Source organism: Triturus cristatus, chromosome 1_2 (genome assembly GCF_964204655.1).
Source record: "Triturus cristatus chromosome 1_2, aTriCri1.1, whole genome shotgun sequence".
NCBI lineage: Eukaryota > Metazoa > Chordata > Amphibia > Caudata > Salamandridae > Triturus > Triturus cristatus.
In genome coordinates this window covers 365,123,502-365,137,717 of record NC_140580.1, presented here as the reverse complement: position 1 = coordinate 365,137,717, position 14,216 = coordinate 365,123,502, and the positions used below count along the sequence as shown (strand labels likewise).

At 45.0% G+C, this 14,216-nt stretch overlaps 1 protein-coding gene across 1 annotated transcript in view; it reads right to left on the bottom strand.

The window, feature by feature from the left end:
- Positions 1-9,127, bottom strand: part of LOC146867376 (uncharacterized) — a 71,674-nt gene extending 62,547 nt beyond the window's left edge. Inside the window, exon 1 of the mRNA XM_085614957.1 lies at positions 9,082-9,127. The gene's annotated coding sequence lies outside the window, so the exon portion shown is untranslated. The remainder of the gene's footprint in view (positions 1-9,081) is intronic.
- Between the last annotated feature and the right edge of the window lie 5,089 nt (positions 9,128-14,216).

The window sequence follows — 14,216 nt, the reverse complement described above, 5'->3', positions numbered from 1 at the left end:
TTTATCATTTTTCCTCGTTGCGCTAGGTTAAGACCAGGTTTTTCCTGGTCTTATTTTTGGCGCATCTCCATATTTACACCACCCTTGTAAATAGAGGGCTGCATCAAAAAGCAATGGGTGTTGAAGCAGAATGCCCACTACAACACTGCAGGAATAGGGACATTGTTTACAGTGCGGCATTAAGCCACATTTAGTAGCTTAATGACCCCTTGTAAATAAGGCGAAGGGTTTATCGCCACCAGAACATCAAAAAGGTGACATTATGGTGGTGATAATCCCTTTTAAATATGTCCCCTGAAGTCTCCACCACCTCAAAAATGGACAGGAGAACCATAAGTTCAGTGGTCCACGGACTGTAGATCATTTTGTTAGCTGTGTAATTCATAATTATTATTTAAGCACAGGAAAAATAGTGCACATTAAGTTTTCCCAATTTTTACAATGCATCAGAAATATGGTGAAATGGTGCAAAGAGCATTTTCTCCATTTTGGCACTGATACAACATTATTATTTTATTTTCACAATTAAACCTTGCTTTTTGATTTAGTTTCCATAGTTGACTGCTCTGGGTGTGGTGAGTGGAGATGTAGCAATAGTTATGTTTATATATCAGAAGTGTGAAGTAAAGGGTGGCAGCATTTCTTTTCCTTTCCTTCTCTTTGGTTTATCAACCAAATTACTTAACTGGTTACACAACAAGCACTGGCAAAGAAAGGTTTTCCAAGAATCCTTTAGAGACACATAAAGGATACATCAATTATCTCAGTAATGCAAGCTTGCCTCAAACAGAACAGGTACAACAAATGCAACAACACTGCGTGTTTCTCTCAGATGTAAAAGAGATACAGAAAGTCAGAAACAGTCACTCTCAGAGCAGGCTCCCCCTGCCAGCCCCTACCTTCTTTAAAACCAGCAGCATCATTTGCAAAGATATCACAGCCAGCACCACTGTTTATCTTTTACGCAAGCTCAAAATCTCTGGTGGGTCTCAGCACACCTGCAGCTAGGACACAATCAGACTGGATACTAAGGGCCTAATTATGAGTTGAGAGCTTGGCGTTTCATGGACCGTTGAACCAGGGGTGGCAGTCCCTGGACTGCCTGACTGCCGGTCCACCTGCTGTATTACAACTACAAAAGACACACAATTGATGGACGGAATGCTGAACAAATCAAAACATTCACCCACAGTCAAGAGATCTGGGTTAAATCCATCATTCTTTTGCTCACCATGCCAACCCAGTTTAGACCTGGCAATATGCAAATCAGTCTTGACCCTGTGCCTTATGGGAACAGTCCAGCCCGAACTGCCAAGCCAGGCCGTCCCTGGACCGGAAACAAGCATCCTAGGACCGGTTTCGGGGTTTCACCCCTCTTTTGTCAGGACAGCTTTATTCCAGTGGCACAGTGAGGCCAGGACCCACGTCTGGGCATACCTGGCGCACTTAGGACGAGAAAGCAAAAGACACACAACTACGGCAGTGGGATCGCCACAGGACTGTCACAAGTGCCGAGGATCTCTGATCCGGGGGGGTGGAGCAGATGTATGAGGCAGTAATATGCTGGTGGTGTCACTGTGGCACTGCCAAACATATTATAGGCTTCCTCACTGCGACCCTTTTCATGGCAGTGAGCCCACCCTGAAAAGGGTGGTGGTGAGAAAACTGAGGAGGCCCTGAAGGGCCCCCTGTTGCCTCAGTGCATGAGAGTGCATGCAGCGCGGCACATGGTGTGCCCCCTGTGTGTACGCACCCCCAGTTCCTGAACAGAACGAAACGCACGACATTATGCATTTCGGTCCATGCAGGAATGGGTTGCAGTGCTCCAACAGCAGTGCCTCTCTAAGGTTCTGCTATGAGCCTTAGAAAGGCTGCGCGATGGGACCGCCGCAGCAGGACTGCCCGACCTGTATTCCAGTCGGAATACGGCGTGCAGGCTGACCACAGATTTGGCGGTGTTGCAGCAAGGCACCGGCGTGATGGCCTGCTGCAACACCCAGAGACGTTTTAATGCATGGGCAAAGTGGGCTCTGGCCCAGGGCCCCTGCCTTTCAGGGGGCCCCCTGGCAGAGTCAGCTCCGTTCTCCAGAGTTTTGCCCTAATGACCTTGATTATTTCTTAAACTGATTGCTTTAAATACTGTTTTCCTTTAATTTATGTTTTATGTGCCTGATGTGTGAGAGTCTAGTAGAGCCATTTTGCTGAGAAATGTTGTGTTTATGTTTCATGCAATATACAGAAAAAAAGTTTCTTTTAGATCAAAATAAAGCCTGACATATAAGAAATGGGAGGGCGTCACAGAGATTATTTGCAGTAATATTGGTGAGCTGCTGCTGTGTTACAATATTGAAAACACACATACCTATCCCTGAATATTAGATGTAAACACATTTAGGGCCTTATTTATGAGAAGTGATGCATCGCTGTGTGAAAACAGGGATGCGTCACTTCTTAGTGCACCCTGCTTGCGACATGACGGATGCGTCATATTTACTGAATGTCGCATCATGTTGCAAGGAGTTACAGATACGTCCGTATTTCTGGCGTATCTGTAGGCGCAAAAGTGATGCATTGCTGGGGTGTGTCTAAAAATAGACGCAAGTCCAGCAATGTGTCCTTGCACATGGGGCAAGCCCCATGTGAAAGGGTCTGGATCAGTCTTACACCTGCTGTGAGGCAGGTGTAAGATATTGACGCAATGGCCTCCTAGAAGTGGCGCACTGAGTTCTCACAGATTTCAATGTGCCACTTCTACTAGGATTTTTGCGGAGGAACACCCACCCTGCATACATTATACCTGGCGCAGGTATAATGTGGTGCAGGGGTTTACAAAGTGACGCATCTGCCTAAATGCGTCACTTTGTAAATAGGGCACAACATGGCACATTTTTTTCGCTGCCGGTGAGTCACAAAAAGTGACGCACCAGCGGCATAAAAGTGAAACAAGGCCTCATAAATAAGGTCCTTAGAATTTGGACGAGTATTCCTTTGCACTGTCAGGGACCTAATGAAATTAAATGAAATAATGTATTTAATAAAGCGCGCAGCCACTCAGACTAGAGTGTCCTGGCACATGACAGCGGGAGGAAGACGTGCGTAAAAGACCCATCAGTTATTAAAAAGCCAGGTATTTAAGTTCTTCCTGAAAGAGAGTAGGTCTGTGGTTAGTCTCAGAGACTCAGGGAGTCTATTCCACAATTTTGTGCCTAGAAAGCAGAGGGATCTGCCTCCAGTGCGGGCATGGCATATTTTAGGCACGATGGCCAGGTAGGCATTGGAAGATCTTAAGGGTCTAGATGTTGTGTAGTGATTAACGCGCTTATTTAGGTAGCCGGCTCCTAAGCTGTGGAAAGCTTTAAAGAAGATGGTCATCGATTTGAAGATGATCCGTTCTTTTATGCGGAGCCAGTGTAGAGACTTAAGAATAGGGTTCATACTAGATCTGGGTTTAGGTCTCAGGATGGCTCTGGCCACCGAGTTTTGTACTACTTGTAGGTGCTGGATAAGGGCTTTGGGAAGACCGAGGTACAAGCTGTTGACATAGTCAAGCTTTGATGTCATCAGAGCCTGCACCACGATCTTTATACTCTTATGCGGCAACAGGGGCAGGAGTTTCTTTAGCATTCGGAGTATGCCAAAGCAAGCTTCAGTTAGATTTTGGATTGGAAAGTGCATGGAGAGTGTCTTGTCTATGACAATTCCTACGTTTTTGACTTTCTCCTTTTCTGCGGGCGGGGGCAGCAGATCTTTTGGCCACCAAGAGCTCCAGTCAGGCGTTTCTGGATTACCAAAGAAAATAACTTCAGTTTTGTCAGGATTGCACTTCAGCTGATTGACCTTAAGCCAGTTAAAAACCTTTGTGAGGCAAGACCTAATCATTGCACCATCAAAGTCGGTTCCTTTTTCACATGTAAAAATCAGCTGAGTGTCATCAGCATAGGAACCAATTTTGACGCTCTCTTCCTCTACCAGAAATGCAAGGGGGGATAGATATATATTAAAAAGGGTAGGACTGAGAATGGAGCCCCGAGGGACACCTACATTAATGGCCGGAACCAGGGATGAGAAAGGTGGGAGCCTGATGTCCTGAGATCTATTTGCCAAGAAGGATAACATCCATGTTAAGGCGCCCCCCCCCAGGTCGATGTTAGCAAGTCTCTCCAGGAGCCTCTCATGTGGAACCATATCGAAGGCCGCCCACAGATAGAGCACTCTCAGAACAGCCTTGCCTCCCTGGTCCAGCTTACCCTTGAGAAATTCAGTCACATCCAGGAGAGCAGACTCCGTACTGTAGTTAGCCCTAAAACCGGATTGGGACTCGTGAAGGAGCTTCCCATCATCCATGTGTTTTTGGAGGGCCTTGTTTACATGCTTTTCTAATACTTTGGAGAGGGCAGGAAGAAGGGAGATTGGCCTGTAGTTGCCAGGGTCCGTCAGTTTGGCGTTAGCCTTTTTCATCAGTGGAAGAATCTTAGCATTCTTCCATAATTTTGCCATTTTGCCTGAGAAGAGAGAAGCATTAAAGAGCTGGTTTACCGTGGGGTTTATGGTGGGAGCAAATAGGTTCAGGATATTCGCTGGACATGGGTCGGTAGGAGAGCCAGACGTTATGCTTTGGAGAAGGTTCAGTGACTCTTCAAGCTAAAACTCAGGGAAAACTAGTAAAGATGGAGGATCCAAGAGGTGAAATTTGATATTGAAACTAAGGTAGAAGGTCAGTTCTTCCTCTGAGATGTTATTGAAGGCTTGTTGGATCACAGAGAACTTTTTGTGGAAGAATTGAGCTATTTGCTGAGACCATTCTTCCGTACATGGCCCTTCCTTTGTGCCTGCTTTCGGGACGGTAAAGGATTTAACTATGCTAAAGATTTCCTTACTCTTATTTTGGGCATTTTCTAGTTTGGTTTGAAAGAAGTTTTTCTTGGCTGCCTTCACAAGAATGTAATGAGCTTTTAAGGTGTCTTTACACAACTTCCTGTCCTCAGGTAGATAGAATTTACGCCATTTCCGTTCCATTTTTCTACAATTTCTTTTGCTAGATCTGAGGGAACCGTTAAACCATGGAGCTGGTGAGGCCGACCTCTTTGAGGAGCGGGAAACAACCAGTACCACTGTACCAATGTTGGTACGGAGCCATGAATCTATTGAGAGGGTGTCCGAGTCGGGGCAGCCAGACCGCTCCGGTGAGGAACAACCGAGGGCATCTGCTAGCATCAGGATGGATATTTTATGGAACGTCCTGTAATTAGGGACCCTCTGCCCTGTGTTAGCCCGAGGGGCTGTGGCAGAGTTGGGAATGACAAATTTTATTAGGAGGTGTTCAGACCAGGTAATGGGAAGAGGTAGGCTTGCTTATATGTCAAAGTTGTGAAAGATTTGGTCTAAGGTATGGCCCTTCTCATGGGTGGTCGAAGAAACAGATGGAAACATGTTGCAGGCCTGCAGCGTCCCAAACAAGGAAATTGTTTGAGGGTCTTTTCCATTGTCCATATACATATTGAAATCTCCCAGAATAGGGCAGTTGTTGTATTTTAAGGCCAGGGAGGTGGTGGCTGTATTAAGCGTAGTAATAACATTTCCTATTGCACCGAGAGGTCTGTAAATCAGAAAAACAGCTATGCTATGATGGGGGGATAAGGTACAGCAGAAGCCTAAGCACTCTGCACCCTCAATGTTTTCCATTGGTATGGGAGAGCAGTCTAGTTTTTAATTATAAATTATGGTGACACCGCCCCCCTTCCCACTTTGTCGGTCTCTCCTAAAGATTTTATAACCCATAGGGATGGCCAAGGTGATAGTAGGCTTGGAGGCTACAGACAGCCAGGTCTCAGTGAGAAATAAAAGATCAGGCGGTTCATCTAAAAGTAGGTCATAAATGTGTGGTTCATGCATTTGCATAGAGCGACAATTTAAAAGGGTGGCCTTTAAGTCCTCTGTTTTCATATTGTTTTTACACTTATTGTTGCATGGGAGGATCTTGGGTGCGAGTTTCCTAGGCTGGAGGAGAGACCAGTTGCACTTATTGCATCGAAAGTCTACCTCCAAGCTTGGATCAGCGGCTGAACACTGACATAATGGTAGCCGCCTAAGGCTAAGCAGTTTTTCCCCATTGTAATATAGTGGAACAAACTCACCGGAGGGGAACTGGGCAGCATGGCCAGAGCCAGACTGAGGGGCGCAGAGGGCCTTGCCTTTGGCACACCAGCGGCGCGCCGAAGGCACGCGTCCGTTTGCATCGGGAATATATAGGCTAATGCCTTTGATGAAACTGGACCGCTAACGCAGCTGAGGAAGCGGAAACTATGTGGGCGGAAGTGAGGAGCCTGATAGTAGCCCCAGCCCTCAGCACAATCAGCGTATCAGCCACGGCGGACCAGGACTGGAGAAAAAGTGAGATGCGAATCGGAGCAGCTAAGCAGGTGCAGGCAAGCAGAATCAAGTAAAGTGCAAGTGCGCATAGGTAGAAGAACTTGTTAAAAAGCACAGAGTAATTCAGCCACAATATACAATTTAAAAAGAATTAAAAACCTAGTAGCAGGGCAGGAAACACTAAATCCTACTGCTGTCAGCTGCACACGTCTGTTTGCATCAGGAATATATAGGCTAATGCCTATGATGCAAACTGGATCGCTAATGCAGCTGAGGAAGCGGAAACTGCGTGGGAAACAGGGGCTCAAATTGGATCATAAATTCAAAGCTGTTCTGAACAGGGGCCCCCAAAATATGTTTGGCCCAGGGCCCCCAAAATCCTTAAGATGTCTCTGGCAACACCAATGTGTGTGACCTCTCGATCGCTGGACTTTGAAATGTGTGCAGCATGTCCATGTGAATTTATGTGAATGTTAGCAGTTCTTGCCCTGATTCAAGGAGTGGAGAGTGTAGTGCAGAAGTTATTTTAGAATAAAATTGCTGTCAAATTGCAGGTAGGCAAAGAAAGGCCCAGCAGGGCACATTGGTTATCAAAAACGGGATGGGTTTTTAATTGTTAATAGATTGGAAGCTTCTTTTTTATGCCATTGAAATATAGAGCTGCACTTCTATCAACTGCTCAATATTGTTAATCTGCACAACATAAATTAACCGTAGATGTGGAGCTAATATTAGTACATGTATACTTCTCAATGTATACATACCATCATGACATGATGGAGGTATGAAGTAAGGTGGTATGTGCAGGTCGACATTCGTGGCCTCAATATCGTGACAGAAGTCCTATTGGAATATAAGTATAAGGGGCACAGGCAGCATAAACGCCGGGCAGATGAAGTGCAATTTCTCACCTCTGGATGGAACATGTGTTGAAAAGTAGTACTGCAGCAGTGCGGAGGTTTTTATTCAGTGACCGTTACACCATTCCTCTTCGCACCCACCTTACTGCAGAGTTTGCTTTAAAAAAAATCTTTTTGGAATTTAAGGCGATGGCTCTCACTGCAAAGTTCATAGGCCATTTCCTGGCTTACTATCTCAACCCATGCTTAATAAAAGAGCCTATTTACACTAACAACAAACAATCTTTCCAATGGAAGCACATGAACATAGTGCCAATAAGAACACCATCTTGTCTAAACAAACATAGAAAATGCAATTTAAATAGAATTGACACAAAAATAATGTTATTCATTGGACACATTAAGCAAAAAAGCTGCTTAGAATGTGCACTTTTCCTAGGCCATATCTTTTTACTATAGAATGACCTCTTCTGTATTTTGACGTGTTTACTCACAAATGTGAGTTAGGCTTGGGCTCTTTTTTTAATTATCTTTACTTATGGGTTCTTTCCCATACCAGCCTAGAATAGAAGTTTGACGATGTGGATATTGACGTCAATAAGGGGTAGCATCTGCTACAAATTATGACTTTTCTGGTTCCCATGACACCGTCCTCGCTACCCTGAATTCTTGAGAATCAGAAAAGCAGCCGAGGAAGCAGAAACAGAGCTACAAAGGCGCTGTTCACTTTCAGTATTCCAGTTATCCTCCAACGTGTCAGCAAGGGTTCTGGGTGAGAGAAGGGGGCAGTCTCGTGATGTCAGTTGGAAGGAAAGGATGGATGGTGTCAATTGCGCATGAGTGGAGGTGGGGTTTAATTTTTACCCAGTGATGAGATGTCTTGGGGGTGATGCTTGGCATCTCTTCAGTAGTCTCTCTCTCCTTTTTTAGGCCTCATTTCTGTTATTCATTATATCTCTCTCCTATTCTTCTCTCTCTCTCTTCCTTACTCTCTGTCTCAGGAGATCTCTCAATGTGTGAGACAATTGGAAATAAGGAATGTCTCAAATTTAACAACAATTAGAACATTGGATTGCTGAGAGCTCCACTGAAGACAATGGAGTAGCTCTGAGCTTATAATGGCTGGCATAAGCCTGGAGCTCCAACATTCCAGGGTTTGTCCTTGTGCTTTTCCATTTTTAATTTAGAACATTCTGCCCTTACTAGGTGGAATTTTCAAATAGCCTTATAACCCTTCAAGTGCAACTCAACCCTTCAAGTGCAACTCAGGCCTATACCTCGTGTTCAGGGCCTTTAACAACCGGTATAGCCCTCAGTGGTGGGATATAATGGTATATTAGAACATTGGAATGTGGAGCACTCCATTGTAGACAATGGAGTGATCCATGATTCTACGGGCCGGTAAAGGCCCGCAGAGCAACATTCCAATGTTTTACAAAAGCCTCTCGAAGCTCGAGGGGATTTAAATCCCCTCGAGCTTCGAGAAGCCTTTGTTTAATTTATTAGAACATTCTGCCCTCTAGTGGCAGAATGTTCTAATAGCCTTATAGCCCTTCGTAGCAGGGCTATAGCGCTATTAAAGTCCCGCTGCTTTTGTTAAAGTCCCTCGCCTTCGGCTCGGGCCTTTAACGCTGCAGCGGGCCTTTAATAGCCGGTATAGCCCGCTACGGCGGTCTATAAGGCTATAATCTATTTCCTTTACAGAAGATTAAGAACTAAAATACATCTAGAAACCACATCAGCAAACAAAAAGAAGGAAGGAAAACCATTAGCTGGACACTAGACAGTCCCTTCACCTCACATGCAACCCTGAAGAAAGCAGTGCGCTGAATAGAATGCTTGGGCTACTTACAGTATTTTGTGTTTCGGTTGGCAGCAGGCCTCAGTCTCGTAGCAGCTTAGCCCTGAACCTCAGAGGTCTGTTTAAATACCGTCTTCCCTGGCCAGCAATTGATAAGCGCTGCCTGACACAATGGCGTTCTCTTGGAATTCCCAGCATTGCTGCTGGATTTCAGTTCGTTAAGGTCACGGTGTGTGAAAGTTTCTTAAGAGTGTGCTTTACTGATCTCACACAGGGACAAACAGGAGGAAATGCCCGGCCTTCCTGCTTTTTTCAAATGATAGATATCAAGTCAGGAGCAGAAACATTAAAAGAGCACAAATCAGCCCAAAACATAGCGTCTTTAGAAATTCTGGAAATTTGTACTTGACTTAACTTCAGAAGTATTTGCGAATGTTCCACTTTTTTCGAATGTCTTTTCCTCCCTCTCGCTATCTTTCACGCCCACGATTGGGATTTCTGAGTTTGGCAACTGTCTGACATAAGTGAAATTCGTCTGCAGCTGGCCTGTGCTTTAATTTTGATTTAGAATATGCTGGTAATTTATTCGCTTTTGTTTAATTTTAATAAGTAAAAAAGAGTTGTGACAATATACAGCTGGAACAACCAAATGAAACCTTAGTGTGGTGTTAAGGTAACACAATAATCCATATATAAATAAACGAAAGAAAAAAACAATACCCCATAATATATTAAACAACAGAAAAAAACAGTACCTCATAATACCTTTGGAAAATAGTACTGATATATTCATTAGGATACAGTCTTGAATACATTAAAATGTAACCAGTTGCAAACAAACCAAAATGATATTCGGATTCTTGTGCTCTGAAGTTTACATTTCAAAAGGGGTCTCTGTATAAATGTGGTTTCCCTCGGGGAGCATTGTAGCGCCATCCAAGGCTGCAGCGGGAATATGACGTCATACTGCAGTGTTTGGCTAATGAGGATTGAAAACCTGTTTGAGGTAGTTGACAATTGAGACTAAGGGGATGATTATGATGGCGGGCAGACTTGAGTCCACCTGCCATCGTAACAGATGGGGACCGCCCACCTGTAAGGCGGCAGTCCAGCACCCCTAATTACGATGTGAGCATCCAGCAATTTAACATTGTGGCGGGTGCTGCTGGCTGCAGCACCCGCCGCAATGTTAAATGGCCATATCGTGGATTTCCGTGCACAACGTGCCTGGCACCACGCGGTGCCTGCCACCTTGTGCATGGAAATGTAGAGGGGTACCATGGGTACCCCCCCAGTGCACAACTGGCTCCCCCAACACAGAGGGGGCCCGCAACGGGCCCCCGAATCCAACCTCCGCCAGCCTTTCCATGGTGGTTCCACCACCATGGATTGGCTGGCTGACGCTGGCATTATAGTCGGGCGGGTGGTGCCGGCTAGGCACCACCACCATATCACCGGTCTTATCCACTCCGCCAGGCAATCGGAACGATTGCCTGTGGCGGAAGCGTGGCGGGCGGTCTTAGGCCGAAATAGGGGAAATAGGCATTCAGATGGTGGAGGGACCGCCGGCCCGGCGGTGGTGGTCCTTCCACCATCATAATGACCCCCTAAGAGTGGTGAGTGAGCTGAAGACTGGGAAGGAGCTGCACACCAGATATTATTTATTATGGTGCTCCCAGGGTAGAATTTGCATTTTAAAACCTACCCAATGATGGTAGTCCATGAGAAAGGTTCCAGGCTCTTGAATTATTGGCGCAAGTTCAGTACAGTAAAATCAATGCATTATTGTGGTACTATGTGGTGGACACGCTAATCACAAGGGAACCACCAGGATACCAGCAGAAGTGGAAATTGCTGTCTATTGAGCTAGAAGATAAGAGAGAGACCTGAATGTAGTTGTTCTTTAGAAAAATCTGACACTCTTATTAGAAGAGAGTAGAATTAGTATGAGACATAAGTTGTCTCAGTGAAGCACCTTAGGTGGAAAAAGTGGATTTAGAGGAGGTTAAAGTTTATTCAGCAAATTTTGCCATTATCCGCTAAAATTATTTTAGTCTCAGGAAACAACTGAGCATCAAGGGGCTGATTATGATGGCGGTCGGACAAGTGTACGACTGCCATCATTGCGGGACTGGGACCGGCCTACAGGTAATCGGCAGCTCCGCCTGCAAAATTATGATCTGAACACTGTGGAGGCAGTCGGAAACATGCCTCTTATCATTGATGCTTGTGTGGTGGCCCGAAAAAGGGCAGCAGCACAAGCCCCAATGCCAAAATGAATGTTTGTAAACATCCCTGCACCTGTGACAGGCACCATGTGGTGCCTGCCACAGGATGCAGGGATGTTTAGGGGGGACCTCAGGGCCGACAACGGAGGGCCAGGTGGGACAGGGACCCTACTAGGGGGCCGGAAAAAAGCCTTTCCGCCAGCCTTCTCGAGTCAGAAAAAACGGACGGGAAATGACAGGTGGGAAAGTGGATCGTAATCCTCACAACGATGCCTGAGAAGGAACCCCCTCCATTGTGGGAAAGCGATCTGACTGACTTTCTGAAAAGCTCCTCGAGCCCATCGGAAGCTGTTGGTTGGTCCATGGGGTAACGTGGTCCAACTCACTGCATTGTAATGCAGTGGTCTGACGCGGTTGTAGATGTCTGTGAGACCGACACCGACAGCACGCCAGTGGCGGTCCCATTGACATCGTAATCAACCCCCAAGTGTCAGTTTTCACAAAGTATTACAAAATTATAAGCAATACATTGTGTTAGTGATCAGATGTTTATCTTTCCCTGTCAGGTAGAACAAGACAACCTGATTTGATTACCTCTGTAAGACACCATTTTAAAGTGAATACATTGTCTGAAGGTGTTCATGAAAGTAAAGAGATAGTCTAACAAATACTCACTGTGTTGCAAGTTTTATCTGAGGTCTCCAGTCAATAAGGTAGTGGCACAGGCTATGTTAGACTTGGCCTCTTTGGTGTGGTTTCCCCTCAATTTTTGCCTCTACCTCCCATTTTCTTGATGCTGTCCTGGATTTCATTTTTGCTGGCTTAGAAGCTTTGGGCACTTTGCCACTGATGATAAGTGTCAAAGTGCAAGTGCTCCCTGTGTAAATTGTTGTTATAATCTATTCTTCCCGATTGGTATATTTGATTTACTGGTAAGCCCCTAGTAAAGTGTGCTGAGTGAGCCAGCCTGTAAATCAAATGCTACTAGTGGCCATGCAGCACTGACTGTGCCACCCACATGAGTAGCCCTGAAAATGTATCTCACACCTGCCACTGCAGTGTCTGTGAGCAGTTTGTTAGCCCCATCCTTCTCTTTTGTTACATGTAAGGCACCCTATGGTGGGCCCAAGGTACCCCCATGGGCAGGGTGCAGTGTATGTGAAAGGTAGGACATGTACTGGTGTGTTTGACATGTCCTGATAGTGAAATACTGCCAAATTCATTTTTCACTATGTAAAGGCTATCTGCCCCATAGGCTGGAATGGGAAATACTTTATAACATCTTACAAGTATAACTTCCTATTGGGACAAGATAGAGAAATAAAGTTTAGGCTCTCTGTCCATAGAAATTAATAACACATATTTTAGTAAAGATGGTTTTTAAATTGGATGTTTGAAAATGCCACTTTTCTTGTTTAACCATTCTGTGTGCCTTTGCCTATTTGTGTATTAAGTGTCTGGTTATGGAGTGACAGGGGCTGGGGATGTGTTTTCACTGTAGACAGCCACTGCGGGGGGGGGGGAGGGGGTTGAGGTGTGCCTGGCCCTTCCTGGATGACTGAGAGCTGAATAGACCTTGGCTGAATTTAGAGTAGTGGTAGGACCTTTCCTTTCACCTGAATTGGACCTGTCTCCCTTTCACAATGCTGTCTCCGCCCCCTGTGGTCATACTGCACCATTGAGGACAGAACTGGTTTGGACTGGGCTCAGAGACCCTTGCACAAAGAGAACAAATACATTTTGGGGTATAAGTATAAGACCTAAAACCCGATTATCTCTTTTTTGGATAATTCATTTTTGGGATAATCTAATTTTGCATTTTCAGGATATGCTTGCTTTACACTTTTTCTTTTGCTGTATATTATTGAGTTTGTCTATTGGAATATTGATGAAGGACTTTTGCTTCTCGGTTGTAAGTAATGCAATTTTTTAAAATTATTTTGGAATCCTTGAATAGAATATTGATGGGTAATATCATGCTTTGCATTTATCTGTTGAATAAATAAATACATGGAAAATATACATATGTTGAATATTTTGTTGATGTTGTTGAATTGTTATATACTATAATTATGTTTGTTTATTTTACTCATTCCGAACTCTGTACTGTTTTCATTATAATTTATTTCAAGATTATGCTAATTTATTATTATGATAATTCATAAAGATGTATTTGAATATTAAGTTTTGGATCTGGTTTAGCGATGTTTGTTACTGCATTTTAGAGTTTTTTCAGGTTTGTGTTTTTTTATAGGGGTGTGAGTGCTATTGATTCAAGGCAGTGTTTTCCTTGCTTGTTTGAGAATAGCTTATGAATCCGGTATAACTGATTTTCTATATCCATCATTTGGAAAAATATGCAGGTTATATGAACACATAATTCCACCTACCTCATGGTCATGTTTGAAACACTATGGTGCCGATCACGATCCGGTAAAAAATTCCCCCGTGCGACTCGTATCGGGTCTTTTTACCGTACGAATCGTACAAGTGCCGTACGAACTGGCAATCACGATTCGCATGGTAAAAAGTCCATACGAACCGCACTGGGAATCATTCCCCACACGTCCCCGGGTCGGAAAATGTGTCCGACACGTCCTCGGACGATTTACCTTACAAACGTGAAAAACCAAGTCCGACCTAGGAATCACGATCCATCCCGTGCGTCCGAGGTTACAACCGTATGGAAAAAACACCGTCCGCACCGAACTCCTACAGCAACCATGGAGACATGTGCCCGCATACGCGCCCAACACTCCCCCCAGCCCCCGTACGTCCGACACGTACCCCCCGTATATGTATACCCCCACCCGTCTAGGTACACCCCAGTACGTTCCAGTCGAACCCCCACCCCAGGACGTGTCATAGCCCCGTCTACCCACACCCCAGTACGTTCCAGTCGTACCCCCACCCCAGTACGTGTCGTACCACCGTCAATGTACACCCCCCCACCCCAGT